The sequence below is a fragment of the Chenopodium album genome, chromosome 1, assembly GCF_948465745.1.
Source record: "Chenopodium album chromosome 1, dcCheAlbu1.1, whole genome shotgun sequence".
Classification (NCBI taxonomy): domain Eukaryota; kingdom Viridiplantae; phylum Streptophyta; class Magnoliopsida; order Caryophyllales; family Amaranthaceae; genus Chenopodium; species Chenopodium album.
Genome location: NC_137834.1, coordinates 73,630,693 through 73,644,025, shown reverse-complemented (window position 1 = coordinate 73,644,025; position 13,333 = coordinate 73,630,693).

Below are 13,333 nucleotides of genomic sequence, written 5' to 3'. Positions count from 1 at the left end.
TCACTAGATCCTAGGGAGGGCACACTTATCCAAAAGACCTTATAAATAGGGACATTTCCTTCATTTAAGACACAGACATAATACACTGAAAATGAGACAACAAGTCACTTTCACATTTATTACAGAGCTGTCGTTTTCAAGAAACAGACAGCACCTTACCTGAGCTTGGAATCCAAGCAGATAACTTTATTTCCGCATGTTTTACTACGAATACTTACTAACTTAATCTTCGGAGGCGGACCACTGACCATCCGGCGGTCCGTTTGCTTTGCAGGTATAGGCGCCCTTTGCTGAATCCAGTCTTAGTGTTGTAACTCTCCCAAGGGACAAAAACCCCCGAAACATTTGGCGCCGTCTGTGGGGAGAGTACCTCTGAGATGGCTTCACAAGTTCCTGTACCGAATCTTGAGACCAATCGGCTTCCAGAAGACATAGTGGTCTAGACGGACCATGACTTAGGGGACGACGCTCACGTCAAAACCTATGTGGATCCTAACGGGTCCCTCATCTCAAGACGCATCCGTAGTAGGGAAAAGCGGGAGCGTCACACTGATCAGGCGGGGCCAAGAAAAACTACTGGTCAGCCAAAGAAGCCCTCGGTGAGAACGGGTGATCCTTCCCAGGCGGCAAGATCGACTCCCGTCACTCGAGATGAACTCATGAAACTCCTGAGCAGTCTCAGGGGTGAAATCAAACAACTTGCCTCCAAGAAGTCGCCTACTCCTAGAAAGGAGCAGTCGGCCAAGAAGCCAGCCCAAGCTGGCAAACAGAAGTCGGTCAGGGACCGCTAGCCGACTCCTCATCCTGCCCCTACGGAGAAGGCCAAGCCCCAATTCGACCTCACTAGGCTCCGTTTCCCAGAAACGGGCACAAGAAAAGCCATCCGGCACATAGAGCCGGATGGAAGCAAGAAAACATTCTCTGATGCTCGACACTACATTGAGCAGAAGAAAACCCAGCTATCAGAGTCGGCTTTAACGTCGACCTACCATGATAGCTTTCAGAAAACCTCTGCGAGGTATTCCTTGTCTGTACATGAGACTCCAGCAAGCAGCCCACGGGTTCAGTCTAGCCCTCATGTGATCCAGTCGGTCCAGTACATGGCTCCACAATTGTACCAGTCGCCTGCTTTACCTTACATGCAACATGCCCTCTTTGGAGGCTAGGAGGCATACGGCTATCAGCAGATGGCTGGCAGCTCAGGCTGCAACACCTTGGAGATCAACCCTCTGCCTTCTCCAGGGAAATAACCGAAGCCGAACAGTCGACTAAGGTTAAAAATGTTCTGGTTGGAACCTATGATGGGACCTCCAAACCAAAAGATCACCTGCTAGCATACACCCACCTCATTTATTTACAAGGGTTGGATGATGCCGCATGGTGTCGTTGTTTTCCAGCCACCTTGAAGAGCATAGCCCAACAGTGGTTCGGCAATCTGCCGGCTGGTTGTATCAATAGCTTTAAGACGCTTGCGTTCTTGTTCGCTTCAAACTTCTCTATGAACATCCCTCCCAAAAGGACAAGCCTTGATTTGGGCAATGTACAACAAAGAGATAGAGAATGCCTGCGTTCCTATGTCAGGCGGTTTAATCTGGTACGAATCCAGATTCATGGGCTGTCTGATGAGGTTACCTTCACAGACTTCTTTAAGGGTTTGAAGGACGGGTCTACTTTTAAATATGAACTCGTCCGCAAATAAATTTCCACTCTGTAGGGAGCCTTGCGAGAGGCGGAAGCCTATATACAGGCGACCGAACTCTGCTCCTCCAATAAGCAGTCGGACCCTAAAAAGTTTGACCGACAGAAGGAGAGTTGGCCTACTCAGCCGGCTCATAAGCTAGAAGAGAGCAAAAAGAAAAAACAAATCTTGGCCATTGATAACTCTGATCAACCGGCCCAGAAGAAGAAAAAAGAGTGGAAACCGTACGTTCCAAGGTACGAGTTCCACAAGGACTGCTTCTCCATCCTCTTGGAAATTAAGGATCGGCTGACTCTTGAGAAGTCGACCCCTATGAAAGGTTCCGCTGAAAATCGGAACAAAAACAAGCATTGCCATTTCCATGAGGATGTCGGCCATAACACGAACGACTGCTTCAGTCTCAAGGGGGAGCTCGACCGTCTGGCCGACAAAGGACAGCTGAAGTCCTATGTGAAGTCCAAAGTGACTTCAAAGGCAAATCCGGGGCAGTCCAAGAAAAACACTCCCCAGCCTGCTGTTAGTGCTGAAACCGACGAAGATCCGGTATACACAATAGCAGGCGGATTTGCCGGTGGTGGCCCGACCATTTGGGGCACCAAGGACCATCTGAGAAAGATGGTCAACTCTGTTGAGGAACGAGAGGCGGTAGGCACATCCGCCTTCCCTAAAGTTGTCATCACCGAGCAGGATAGAGGCAAAGTCTGCCGGCCGCATGATGACCCTGTGGTCATTGAATGCAAGGTGGCCAACCAACTGGTTGGTCGAATTTTGATTGACACAGGATGCTCCTCGGACCTCATCAGCCTCAAATGCTTATCCAATCTCAAATACAAACCGGATAGCATGATGGAGGTCTCTCTCACCCTTGTTGGGTTTAGGGGAGGACTTGTGCACCCAGTCGGACGAATTGACTTACCCGTCCGCCTGGGGAACAGGGGAGACGATCGACACATGACCATCCGTTTCCTAGTGGTTGAAGAGCTCATAGCTTACAACCTCATCTTTGGCCGCCCCACTCTAAATGAGTGTAAGGTCGTCATTATCCCTGCTCTCATGCTGCTCAAGTATGAGAAAGATGATGGAATAGTCGGTTCCCTCAATGGGGACCACAAGACGGCTCGAGAGTGTTATCTCTAGGACGTCAAGCCCGCGGCCGCAGCATCCGGCCAGGGCAAGCAAACAATCGACCTCGACGATGTAGAGGAAAAACAGTCGGCCCCACCAGCCGGAAAGAAAAGAAAGATTGATCAGCTGGTGGTTGTCAAAAAAGAAAAACAATAGCAATCACTGACCGGGGAACGGTCAGATGATCTCCGTCCCCAGCCTGCTGGCGAACACATTGATATCCCTCTGGACGACAGTCGGTCAGAGCGGACGGTTAAGGTGGGGACGGTTGCATTTATTAAGCTGGGTGAGAGCCTGCATCAGCTGTTGAGAGAATTCAAAGACATCTTTGCCTTTGATGTAGATGAGATGCCAGGCATCAGCCCGGATCTTGCTGTCCACAAACTCGCCGTGGATCCTAAAAAGAAGCCCATTCGGCAAAATAAAAGAAACCATGGCGAGAAAAGACGTCAGGTTGCAGCCGCCGAAGTTAAAAAGCTGCTGGACGCCAAGTTCATTCGGCCGTGCAATTTCCCTGAGTGGGTAGCTAACGTTGTGTTAGTAAAAAAGCCAAATGGAACTTGGCGCATGTGTGTTAATTACACATACCTCAACAAGGCATGTCCAAAGGATAGCTATCCACTGCCTAAGATCGACAGTCTGGTCGATTCAACAGCCGGACATGCCCTGATGAGTTTTATGGACGCCTATTCAGGTTTCGATCAGATCCCCCTATGGAAAAAAGATCAAGAAAAGACGGCATTCGTCACTGATCAGGGGTTGTTCTGTTATACGGGGATGCCGTTTGGTTTGAAGAATGCGCCTGCTCCAACGAATGATTAATACGGTCTTCATTAATCAAATCGGAAGGAATGTAGAGGCGTACATTGATGACATTATAGTCAAATCCAAACAACAGGCGGATCATCTTGCTGATCTCCGAGAAACATTCGCCACACTCCGGCGGCACAAGGTCATGCTAAACCAAAAAAAGTGTGTCTTTGGTGTTGAGTCTGGGAAGTTTCTCGGATTTTTGATTGACCAAAGGGGAATAGAGGCCAACCATGAGAAAATACAGGCGGTAATCGACATGCAGTCACCCCGTACTGTGAAGGAAGTGCAAAAGTTAACAGTTTTCCTGGTGGCCTTGGGGAGATTCCTCAGCCAATCAGGTGACAAGTGTCTCTACTTCTTCCATGCAATCAAAAAGAAGACCAACTTTGAATGGGGGGACGATGTAGAGGCAGCCTTTCAAAAGCTGAAAACTCATCTGCACTCTTTGCCGAGGCTTGTTAGCCCTTTGCCCAAAGAGAAGCTCTTCATGTATTTAGCCGTCTCTGATCATGCCCTCAGTGCCGTTCTCTTAGCTGAAAGAGACGGCATCCAGCTCCCTGTGTATTTCATTAGCCATGTTCTCAGGAACGCAGAGCTTCGGTGCCCCATGGTTGAAAAATTTGGCCTTGCCCTTTACATGACCATCAATAAGCTAAAACCCTACTTCTTGGCGCATGCAGTAGAGGTCTATACTAACTAACCGATCAAGCGGCCGCTCACAACCTTGGAGTTTTCTTGACGAATGCTCAAATGGGCGATTGAAATGCAAGGGTTAGAAATCACTTACGAACCAAGGAAGGCAATAAAGGGGCAAGCATTCGCCGACTTTATTGTTGAAATGACAAGGCCGGTTGCACTGAATAATACTGACCAGGTTTGGAAAGTGTATGTGGACGGGAGCTCCACTACGAACGGCTGCGGTGCAGGGATTATCTGTCAATCTCCTGAGGGAGATAAGTACGAATATGCATTGCGGTTCAAGTTCTAGGTCTCTAACAATGAGGCCGAATATGAGGCCCTGCTAGCCGGCATTCAGTATTACAAGGCGGCAGGGGCAAAGAAAATTGACGCCTGCTCCGATTCTCAACTGGTCGTACTCCAGGTCAATGGAACGTACGAGGCCACTCATCCGGCCATGATAAAATATTTGTAGGTGGTCAAAAATGAAGTCGGGACACTTGAGGAGTTTCATCTAACTCAAGTGCCCAGATCTTCAAACAATCAGGCGGATGCTCTGTAAAACTGGCATCATCCGCCTCCTGTGAAACGCCTCAGTCGGTTTTCTAGGAGGTCATGGAATAGAGAAGTATATCTAATGAAGACCCCATTGGAATTCTCGACCGAAGCTCTACCTGGATGGAAAACATCCGGGCCTATCTTGCAGACGACACGCTCCCTGATTCACCTCAGGAGGCGGCTGTTCTAAAGAAGAAAGCGGCAAAGTTCGAGCTGAGACAAGGAGAACTCTTCAAAAGTGGTTTATTAAAATCCCTGTTGAAGTGTGTTACCCATGAGAAGGGTAAAGAGGTCCTCAAAGATTTGCATGCGGGTTTCTGTGCCTCCCATATAGGCGGCAGGTCCCTAGCTGCCAAGGCCAGGTGGCTCTATTTTTGGCCTACTCTGGAGTCGGATGCCATGGAAATGGTCAAAAAATGTGACAAGTGACAAAAGTTTGGCAAGCTCATCCATCGTCCGGCCACAGACCAATACCCTTTTCCAAATGGGGCATGGACATACTGGGGCCTTACACAGCAGTACCAGGCAACAAGCGCTACATATTGGTAGCTGTGGATTACTTTACCAAGTGGGTAGAGGCGGAGGCTGTCAAAAACATCAAGACCAAAGATGTCATCTCCTTCATATGGAGGAATGTTATCACCCGTTTCAGGGTGCCTATGTCTATTGTTTTTGACAACGGACCTCAGTTTGAGACGCCTCAGCTCAAGACTTGGTTGGGAGACCAAGGGATCTCAAGCTTCTTTGCATCATTCGGCCGGCCCCAAGCAAACGGCAAGGTCGAAGCATTCAACAAGTTAATCTCAAATGGGATTAAAAAGAAAATAGAAAGGGCTGGTGGCCCTTGGGCGGATGAATTACCACACGTCCTCTAGGCCATCAGAACAACCGCCAAAGGGGAAACTGGAGAAACCCCATTCCTCATGGTGTATGGTGCAAAAGCTGTCCTGCCCATCGAACACTATGAGCCGACTCTTCGAGTCATGTTATATGACGAAGAAGTAAACTCGGAGGCCATGCGGCTGGCATTGGACTCACTTCCAGAGCGCAGGGGCAATGCTGCCTTGCGCCATGAGATTTACCGTCTGAGAATGACTCGGGCCTACAACAAAAGAGTACACAAGCGTCCTCTCAAAGTGGGGGACTTTGTGCTACGGAAAATGGAGGCAGTCGGTAGGGCGAATGAGTAGGGAAAGCTAATCCCAAATTGGGAAGGCCCCTACCGAATCTATGATGAAGTAAGAGACGGCACCTATCGACTGGAAGAACCAGACGGTAGGCGGCTGCCTAGAACTTGGAATGTAGACAACTTAAAAAAGTACTACTTCTAAGAATTTTTGTAATTACTTCAAAGTTCTGATTAATGAGAATATGCCTTCGTTTCCCAAACTTGTATCCTTGCTAAATTTTGTAAATTACAACGTACAGAAGACCACTCTATTCTCAAAGCGTCTGTCCTAACAGCAGACGCCCCATTCCGTCAGAAGGAGCCGACTGCACCAAAGCAGTCGACCCTACTGATTTATTTTCAAGTTAAGTCCAACGCTTAACAGCTATTTACCATTTTTATAAGAGGCCAATGGCCGGATATTAATAAAACAATAGAGGCCGACGGCCACAATCTGCTCCAACATGAATATGATCGTCTGCTCCAACATGAGTCAGATAACCGACGACGTCCATTCGGGCAAATTTGTCGAGGAGAAGAATCTCCAATTTGGGTGGCACATTGCTCTACTAATACATCAAACGGCCCTACCGAATGCTAAAAACGCATCCACATTCGTTTGAATAAATCAAAAGTGAAATCTAAAAGGCCGAGAGTTTTTTGAATTGTTCTAGTACAATTGAAAAGAGGTCATTGTTTCAGGATTACAAGCTATCGAGGCATAAGGCTGGATGCGCCTGTTTTTGCGCTGGGGCAGGGCAGGCAGAGAACTCTTTCTCAATCAAAAAATCTAAGTCCAAAAACTTAGCATTATGCGTAGGCTTATAGCCGAATGCGCCTATTCTGCTATTGGGGCAAACTAGGCGGAATACTTTCTCTAAACAACAGGCTAAGTTTAAACTTAGCATTTATTTTTAACGAGGCCTATGGCCGAATGAAATCAAAGAATCGACTGCTCTATATGGACGTCTGTCGCTTGGTTTGGGGCAATCACCATGCATACTCTTCTAAGTATCAATAATTTCTAAGTCAATCAATCCAATCAACCGAAACCAATCGACATCTGCCCAGGGGCAAGAACATTCGCATACTATATGGGCTAAAATACTTAGCTAAAATTCCATGCATAAAAATAAGCTTTGAAAATTTTTAAAGCATGCATAAACACCAATGTAAATAAAACCGGTCGAATGACCCTGATGATTCATAAAATTAAACATCCGTCAAAATTGACGACTGGCAAATGTTAACTGGCCAAGCCAGGGAAATTGTTAAGTAACCCGACCTATTGATCGGTAAAGAAACATTCAAATACACGGCGCACAGGCCAAAAAGATAAACATATGGCCATTCGGACGCAGAAAGACTGGTAAAGCTTAAAGATCAGGGGAGCTTCTCAGCATCGGCATCCGCCTTTTCCTCAATCCGGCGCATGCTCTCTATTTTCCTCACCCTCCTCCTGATCATCCTTCTCCTTGTCCCCAGACGACGAGCCACCAGATGAGCTAGACTCCCCCGAGGCACTCTTGGCAGCCGCATCCTTCTCGGTCGCCACTTAAGCCTCTCTGAGGAGACGGGCATTGAACTCGTCATTAGCCTTATCAACTGGACCTTCCAGGTTTGATAATCGGCAGACGGCTGAGCAGCCGCCCAGGCCGCACGCATGATGAATTCGTTTTCGTCCATCATTTGTTTGACCAGGGTTTGTTTCTCCTCCTCCATCAAGGACCTATACTTGGTCCGGAGTTGGTTCTCATGGTTGCTCAGCCGACCTCTAAGTCTCTTGACCGTCGCCTCCAGGATAGCCGCTTTGGACTCCGCCTCCTTGAGGTTGTCCAGCTGCTCGTTGAGGCCCTTGACCTGGTCCTGGAGATCCCTCACCCGCTTCTTGGCCGCGTCCAAGTTCTGCTGAACTTGCAGGTTGGCAAACGCCTGGGAATACAACATATCAAGTGTCAGAATCTCATTTTGAGCAATCTCAAACTGAGCTTTGTCCAAAGTAGAGGCGGCCCGAGCATTCGCTGTCTTTACCTCCTTAGTCTTCTCGTTGAGGGGCCCTTTGAGACCACTAACGCGCAGCATAGCCTGCAAGCGCCCAGATCCAAGAAGCTTGTCAGTAACCATTCGAAAAAAATATATACATAAACTAAGATTGTAAGGAATTGTACTTCGCAAAGAAGCGCAAGAATTCCGTCCAGGTCCGGGGTGCCGACTCCTCTGACGACCTCCTTGTCCTCAGGATCGAGCGTCCTGAGCATCCGTCGTGCCATCTGGAGGACAGTTGGCCTCGCTGGGGCATCTATCAAACCAATGCAGCTAAGTCAAAAATTGAATATTGTGCCCTTTTATGAAGTGCATGGTCGAATGGTTGGATGGCTTACCTCCATCTCCCCAGGCAGCTTCGCTGCCACCTGCTGTGCCGCCAGCAGTGGTGAGTGGCGTTTTGCCACTCTTCGACGCTCGTTGAAGAGCGTCCGGCTTTGATGGTGTTTTGGTGGGGGAAGAGGCGCCTGTCCCCTTCTTGGCGGGCTTGGTGGCGACGTGTTTCCTCCGGCTCTGAGAAACGTCGCCAGCCGTCTGCTTTCGCAGCTTGGGGTCCGGATGAGAAGAAGGGGTGGGCTTTGATGAAGCACTCTGAAAAGAGGTCCAAGGGTGAGTTTCATAAACAGAGTATGAGAACACAATTCACTAAGAGAAACCTTTGCAGACTCATTACCTTAGGAGTGTCGCCTAGCGGCTGCTCATTCGCCTGTTTTATGTTTGAGCGGTAGAAGGCGGCGGAGAGGGCTGGTTTCTTGTGGGCCGGAAGCTTTGCCATTGCTTTATCTGCAACAAGAAACCAAGTGTTGGCAAAGAAACAAATAATGAAAAGTAAGCAAAGGTAATAAAATCATGCGGCCAGCTACCTCTCGGCATTTCAGTACTAAGCCCGCAGGCGGCTAAGTACGTCCCGTCCGAGAGCCACTCGAATCGGGGAATATAGCTCTGGGGGGTAACTTCCTTAACCCCCGCCTCTTTGTCTGTCCGGACGACTACAGACTAGAGGCCCCGGTAAAAAATCTCCTCTTGGGCTCGCTTGGGAACAGGCGGAAGAGCCTTTTTCCCAGCCAAGAGGAGAGGATACTGAGTCCAGCGGTTGTACCGCCTGTTCTTTTGGGCGTATGGGGAAGAGACTATATAAAACTTGGTCCGCCAGTCTTTCCATTTTTTCTCTTTCCCCAGCGTCATCATGTACCGGGTATGGCTGGTCAACGTAAACCAGCCGATACCACTTGGATTGGGCGTTCTGCTCAGATAGTGCATATGAGCAAACGCCTCAAAGTTGGGATCCACCTCCAGCATCTCGCAAGTAGCAACGTAGCCCAATATATTTACCCAAGAGTTGGGGGCTATTTTCCAGATACCCAGTTGGTATCCATCTAAGATCCTCTCCACGACCGGATAGAGAGGAAAGCAAAGTCCTGCCTAGATGGCCGCCTCATAGCAGCCGAAACACTGTTCACCATAAACAGCCATCTTAGGTCAGGTGACCGTGTCCTCAGCATCCGGCACGGACAGAAGGAAACCATGTCCCATGACATGGGAAGAAAGAAATTTGGGAAGATCATCCGCCATGATCTTCCGCCTGCCTTCCGGAACGTGCAGATAGTAGGGCGCACGTTCATGCCGCCTGGAAGCAGACGGCTCTGCCCAACCCTCTCCCTTCTCAACGGAGAGGGACTCTTTGGCAGCCTTTAAGATGGACTGCGCCTCCTCTGAGTCAAGAGGGACGTAGTTGGAAGACGATGATGCCGAGTCATCAGAACTCTCATCCGAGCTAGGGGACTGCCGGCTGTTGCCAGCAGCGTCCTCCCCCAACTCATCATCCGGCACCGATCCACTCGGCCCGGGGTTCTCAAATTCCTCGTCGCACTCCTCCAAAAATGAATCATTTGGAGTGCTAACGGTGCTAGGCGGGTCTCTTCTAACCTCATTGACAGGCACCCTAATGGAGCCATCGGAATTGACAGTCTCACTGTCCGAATGGTAAAAGGAACCAGCCGCTCTATATCTCCTTGTCGTTTACTTTGTTCCGGCCATCGTGTCCTGCAGAGGCACAGACACTGTCGGATTTATAGATGTACTAAAAGGAAAGTTCTCGAACGAGCATTCGACACTCCTAGTTCTAGATTCAGCCGTCCCCGGTGACCGGTTGATCGCTAACCTAGGTCGTGCCGTGTGCGTTTGGGAAACCATTTCGATAAAAGAAAAATGCAAAAAATAAGTGAAAAGGGATCAGGCAATTACCTTAGAAGAAGGTAACGAAAGACGTCGGTCTTGGGCGCTTGATGAGGCAGGCGAACTAAGGGGGCCGACTGTCGGATGCTCTAGAAAGTCAAAGTCCTTGAAGGTCAGAAGATTCAAGATTCCTTGGAGATTCACGCAAATGTGAATCCAAAAGGAAGTCAAACCCTTCTATTTACAGAAAAGGTAAACCCTAATTTTTCCCCCCAAAATATAATTTGAAAATCCGGCCAGTCGGATGTTGACACCTGTCACATGTGTCATATGCAATGCACGTGACCCCTGTGAGGGGCAAATGATTTGGGTATTTTTATACCCAGCCAAGTGACCCAATCAGGAGCCGCCACGTGTCATAGGTAGTGGTGCCACCTGGACCTTTAAGATGGTGACACGTGGTAGGCAGCCATCCCTCTGTTCTGGGATGATTGATGATCCAACATGGACCATTAAGAGGGCGACACGTGTCACCCTAACAGATGCCCAAAAGCCTTTGAGGCTTAGTGACACGTGTCACTCAGACATTGCTTCTAGACTGGCGGCCTTGAAGGGCCCAAACCTTGAGGCGCCGTTTTGCGGCGTGACGTAATCCCTAGGTCACCAGATCCTAGGGAGGGCACACTTATCCAAAAGACCCTATAAATAGGGAAAGTTCCTTCATTTATGACACAGACAGAATACACTGAAAACGAGACAACACGTCACTTTCACATTTATTACAAAGCTGTCGTTTTCAAGAAACAGACAGCACCTTACCTGAGCTTCAAGATAACTTTATTTCCGGACGTTTTACTCCGAATACTTACTAACTTAATCTTCGGAGGCGAACCACCGACCATCCGGCGGTCCGTTTGCTTTGCAGGTACAGGCGCCCTTTGCTGAATCCAGTCTTAGTGTTGTAACTCTCCCAAGGGACAAAAACCCACGAAACACATGGATAAACAGGTTTAGGGTTAATCCTATTGATTGCATGTTAGTCAGAAAGCGCACATGAATACGATCAGAATAAAGTAGAGGCCTATTATTAGGGCAGGTTCAATCTCTTTTAGGTTGGATTTGTAACTTCATCCACGAACACCAGTCATGGTTCCAGACCTATTGGATTTAACGATCTCCCGGATCGTTAAGGGGTGTAACCTTCACCCTGTGAACGGTTTACAAGTTCCTAAAACTTGTTGGCGACTCTTTTGCTCTAGCTTCCTTCCCTTTTAACGCCACCGTACTTTAGTGTACGATCACAGTGGGGTTACCGTTTGGGGTAATGATTGAAATATTCCCTACACAAATAATTCCCTATAAATACGAGCTTAGACCGAGGCTTAAACAGATAGAAATTAACCTAAAACTCTGGCGAAATACTTGTGAACTTGTGCAACCTACCCCTTCTTGTCCTAAACACTCACCCTTTTTATACTTTGTTACTACGGTGGAGGTTCCCCAACAAGAAGGAGTCCATAAGTGTTCTAAACTGAGATCGATCAAAGAGAAGTGGAAAATACCCGAGCACTTAGTTAAATCATGGTTATTTTCTTGTTTAAAAGGACTTTAATTAATTAATTAGTGTTCTTTGAGCACCTTCAAAATAATTAATTAATCAATTCCACATAGTATCTTGCGTTAAATAAAGATTAGAATTGAATTAAATAATTGTTGGTTGATCACTTAAGCCAAGGCAAATCTTGTTTATTTTATCGTTCTTTTCACGAATATGATTAAATAAGAATAACAACGTTACGATGTAATTCCTACGTGAATTAATGCTTGTAAATAAAATCAACTAACATAGTTTATGTATCGCGTTGCATATATTTTTTTGGTGATGAAATTGTAAAAAAGGAAGAGCTAGTAGAGGCCGCACTAGGGCTAGGATAACGATTCCTCTCTAAAAGGAACGTTATTTTAGTACGCTCGCTCCCGAACACATTTCTGGTTTATAGATTAATTTGGGCATGGGTAAAGTTATGATTCGTGCCAATCATTCCATGAATTCCACATGGAAGAAAGGCATGAACGAGGTGTATGAGTTATTCATAAAACTCATTGGTGACTCCTACTTGTTTTTTGCAAAAAAGTGTAATGATAGAATCAATTCTAATTCAAGGTCCTTCAAACAGTCAGGAATTCAAATCCTAATACACCCTAACAAGTGTAAAGTCCTAGGCTTCTACAGGGACAATGAGCATTTAAAGAGAGGACCTCTTACGATGGGAACACCCTCCTTATAAATGGTTCTTGGAATAATTTTTGGTTTTATGCACTTGGATGAATTTATTTAAGATGGACTTGTTATATATTCATTTTTCTCAAAATTAATTTATTCTAAAATTAATTTAAAATTGATTAAATATGTCACACAAAATCGGGATTTTTCCCTAGGGATGAGCACTAAATCAAGGCCTAAGAGCCCCAAGTATGCTCTCGGCCAGCCGGGTTGCTCACGCAACCCACATGGGGCTGCCGAGGCTGCTAGGCGCCTTGAAGTGGTGCGTGTGTGCGGGGGAGCTGTTGTGTGGAATTTTGGCGCACCATGACAACCGTCTTATGGAAGGCCGTAGGTAAGCCGTTTGTGGGGCTTGCATTGAGTGTGTATGTGTGCGTAGCTTGCCACGAAATTGAGGGTAATAAGCATAGACATTTCTTATGCGTGAATTGTGAGCACTCCAAGTCTTAGTGCTAGGCACTTGGATATTTTGGACTACGTAAATTTTTTTTTTATTTTTCCGATTTAATTATTATATTAATTTAATATAATTTGGTTTTAATTATTTCAATAAATTTTGGAGGCTAGGCCTCGGTTTTATGAGCGACATTTGCAAAAATTTTATTTCGGCAAATAATTGGGTTTTATCTTCTTAATTAATTGGATTAATTAAGATGGATGCGGAATTTAGTGGGAGCTTCAAATATTAATTGCGCTTATTTACATAATCGATTAAAACAACTTTGACTAGTTTTAATTAGGCATGTTAATTAGATTAATTACCTTGATTAGTTACTAGTTGTCGCGTGTT